The sequence below is a fragment of the Condylura cristata genome, unplaced genomic scaffold (genome assembly GCF_000260355.1).
Source record: "Condylura cristata isolate star-nosed mole 26May11 unplaced genomic scaffold, ConCri1.0 scaffold00011, whole genome shotgun sequence".
Classification (NCBI taxonomy): Eukaryota; Metazoa; Chordata; class Mammalia; order Eulipotyphla; family Talpidae; genus Condylura; species Condylura cristata.
This window is the reverse complement of record NW_004567112.1, coordinates 1,137,438-1,140,916: the sequence shown is the minus strand read 5'-3', so window position 1 is coordinate 1,140,916 and position 3,479 is coordinate 1,137,438. Positions and strand designations below refer to the sequence as shown.

The 3,479-nt window shown below is 57.1% G+C and overlaps 1 protein-coding gene across 1 annotated transcript in view; it reads right to left on the bottom strand.

Annotated features, from left to right (window-relative positions):
- CLRN3 (clarin 3) overlaps nt 1-3,479 on the bottom strand; it is a 13,970-nt gene that overhangs the window by 4,301 nt on the left and 6,190 nt on the right. The gene's annotated exons all lie outside the window — the stretch shown is intronic.

The window sequence follows — 3,479 nt, the reverse complement described above, 5'->3', positions numbered from 1 at the left end:
ACTGACGACCTGACCAAGCCCGACGCCCTCTCTCCCCTCAGGCCCTCCCCGGCGCCACCCCTGCAGCAGCCCACGCCGGCACCTGGGCCGCCCGCCCCCGCGACGCCAGCTGCAGTGTTCTTGATTGCCCGAGTTTGCCATTTGTCTCTGAAGCCACGGCGTGTCAGGAGTCCGCCTTGCACCCCGAGAGGCTCATCCGCGCCCCGTGCCCCCGGCATCGCCGCGAGCCCGGCTGCCCGCCGGCCCCTTCTGCCGCCCTTCTCCTCCCGCCACGTGTTCACGACGTCTAAGCTACTTCCGGGGGTCTTGCCAGCTTGTCTTCTCTATGCCCCACGCCAGCGCGAACCCGGCTGGGGGTGGCCTCGCTTGCTCGCTTCTCCGCTCAGCCCCTGTCGGCCGGCGCCGTCCGCTCTGCTGCCAGCGGCCTGACTTGTCTTTGAAACTGTTTCTTTCGACCACCTCCGAGGGCTGCAGCGGGCCGGCACTGGTCACCGGGCCCACGCTGCTGTGCAGACCCCGCCGCCCACGCGGACACCTGCGTCCTGCAGGTGCAGACGTTCTGGTGTGGGTTGGCTGGCCGTGTCCGTGTGAGGAAGTCACGTTTGCCGTCACCAGTGTCAGTGGGCATGAAGGACCGGAAGGGCCATTCGAGCCCTTGGATGGGTGTCTTGCCACTAAGGCCCTTGGACACGAGAGAAGCCACCCTGGCGTGAGCGTCATGACGTGCCCCAGTCGGGAGGTGTCCAGGGACAGCAGTTGCTGGAGGCAACCGCTGTACCCCGGACCGGAGCGCAAGGGGGTGTGAGAGCAAGCAGGGAGGATGGCAGGTGGGCAGAAACAGCTGGAGGGAGCAGGGTCACCGCCCCTGGCCAAAGGGCACCGGCCTTTGGGGGCCCTTGGGGCTGGAGAGGCCGGAGGACGGGGAGGCCGGCACAGGAGGCGGCGGGGTGACCGTGGCCTGACCGAGTGCTCTGCTCCCTCGGTGAGTCTGGCCTGGAGCGACCGTTGCTTCCCTGAGGCCCATCCACCCACACCTGGCGGTTGTGCGCACCTCAAATTTCTTTGCAGGAAATTTACCTGTGGGTAAATTGTTCACACCTCTCTGTTACGGGCCGTGGAGAACCCAGGCTCTGGTTAAACTAAGAACCCAGTCCTGTGTCCCCTGCGCCCTGGCGGGGAGAGGCGGGTCCCTCTGGGGGAGGGGTGCCTCTGGGGGAGGGGTGCCTGGCTAGACAGTCTGTAGGTCCTGACCTTGGTCCAGGTCTCTGTCCTCTCTCTAGCTCCTGGTGATGTAGGCAGACAGGGGCAGGCTCTCTTAGCACGCACCTGTTTTGTAAACAGTGATCAGTGAGGTCAGAGAAAGAGTAAGAGAAAGAGTAAGAGAAAGAGTAAGAGAAAGCAACAGGCAGTTGACACACCTGTCCAGAGGTACACCAGGGAATGCCTCAGATATTTGCACACTTCGTCATCGCCAGCAGAAGCGCTTCCTATCCCTCACACACCCTGCCATTCTTTGGGCGCCAGGGATCTAATCAGAAGGGCGTTGACCTCTGGCCAGAGCCAGCTACAGCTACTTCAAAAGGCCCGTTCGGCAGCGCCGCAGCCAGAGCTAGAACAATACAGAGGGCAGAGCATGGCCCTCGGGCAGAGGTGACATGCAAGTCCGTGAAGCATTGCATGTTTTCAGATGGAAAAATACAACCTACAGCACCTTGAGTCCCCAAGGAAACGTGAGTGTCACCACAAGGAGAGAACTGTGTAAGGCTCAAGACAAGGACATGGAAGATCTTTTCCCATCAGCTGGCAGGTTCAAGATTGCCATGATAATTAAATTCACAGAAATAGAAGAAGGCATGGACAGCCCTACTTTGATCAGGTAAAATAAATTTCCAACTGAAAAGAAATGAGACGCAAAGAGGGTCACTAAGGGAAGAATCATCGGGATGACATGTAACAGCCGTGTGTGTGGGCACCTACATCTGCATCAGGCACCTAGGAGTAATCTCAATAAAGGAGGTAAAGGACCTACACAAAATAAGCAACAAGACGGTGTTAAAAGAAATAGAAGGCGTACACCAACAAATGGACATAGTCCCTGCTCTTGGTTAGAGGAATTAATATTATTAAAATGACTATCTGGGGCCTCCCTGGGAGCACGGGGTTAAAGTACCAGCACTCTCAAGCCGTCACAGCCACTGCGCATGACTTCAATCCCTGGCCAGCGAGTGGCCCAGGAGCAGACCCCTCCTGCTCCCCACTCTGTCTCTGGGGAGTCCTGTCCCCCCGCACACACACACATCTGGCCCACACCCCAGGTCTTGTTTGCAAAAATAAATAAGTCTTTTAAAAAAGTGATTACCTTACCCAAAGCAATATAGAGATTCAATACAATCTCTATCAAAGTTGCAATGACATTATTCAAAAAATAGAACAGACACTAGTGAAATTCATAATGGAACTACAGGACTCTGAGTAGCCACAGCAATCCTGACAATGAAGGATGGTGGTCTCACGCTCCCACACTTCAAATCATACTACAGAACTACAGTATCAAAACAGTGTGGCGTGGCAGAGGGCCAGCGGAACAGAACCTAGAGGCCAGGAATGAACCACACTTGTGTTGACTTACATGGACATGACAGAGGCACCCGGCATGCTCGCTGGAGAAAGGACAGTGTCCGCAACAAGTGACACTGTGAAACTGGACGGTGAGGCCGCAGAATGAAACCAGAACACTGTCCCGCCATCAATGAAAATGAAATCAAAGCGAATTAAAGATTTGGATGTGAGACCTGAATGCGCAGGAGAAAATGCAGGGAAAGCACTGCTCTTTGGCATTGGCTCCGGAGATGCCGGCGGCTTCATCTCCAACAGCAAAAGAAACAAAAGAATATACAAAAATGGAGCTACATCAAGATTCAGGCCTTCTGCACTGTAGAAGTAGCTGTCATGCAGACAGAAAGACTCCCCGCCGGAAGGGAAGTGGCATTTGCACACCATCTATCTGGCAAGATCTATGAAGAAGTCATGAAACGCAACAAGAAGAAATGACCCGGTCAAACATGGGAGAAGAGCTGAGCAGACCCCTCCCACGAAGGCACGCGGATGGCCAAGGAGAGCATGTGGAAAACGCTCACCACCGCTGAGCACCAGGAGGCGCAATCAGAGCCACGCCCCGCAAAGCAACCCGGGTCCGGAACAGCGGAGACGTGAGTGTGGGGAGAGGCGCGGGCTGCCGTCTCGGGCACTCTGAGGCGGCTCCGAGTCTTCCAGGGAGAGCTGCCGCGTGATCTGGCGGCGCCACGCCAGGCCGACAAGGGGCTTGGGGGTGTGCAGACGCCAGGGAGCACCCCTCGACTCCAAACAGGAGCAGGCCGCTGTCGCCGTTGAGACACTTGAGGGTGCAGGGGAGGGGAGGGCGCCGAGGGATGCTTCACTCACGGGTACAGCAGGGGTGGACACAGCGCCAGGCCCCCCCC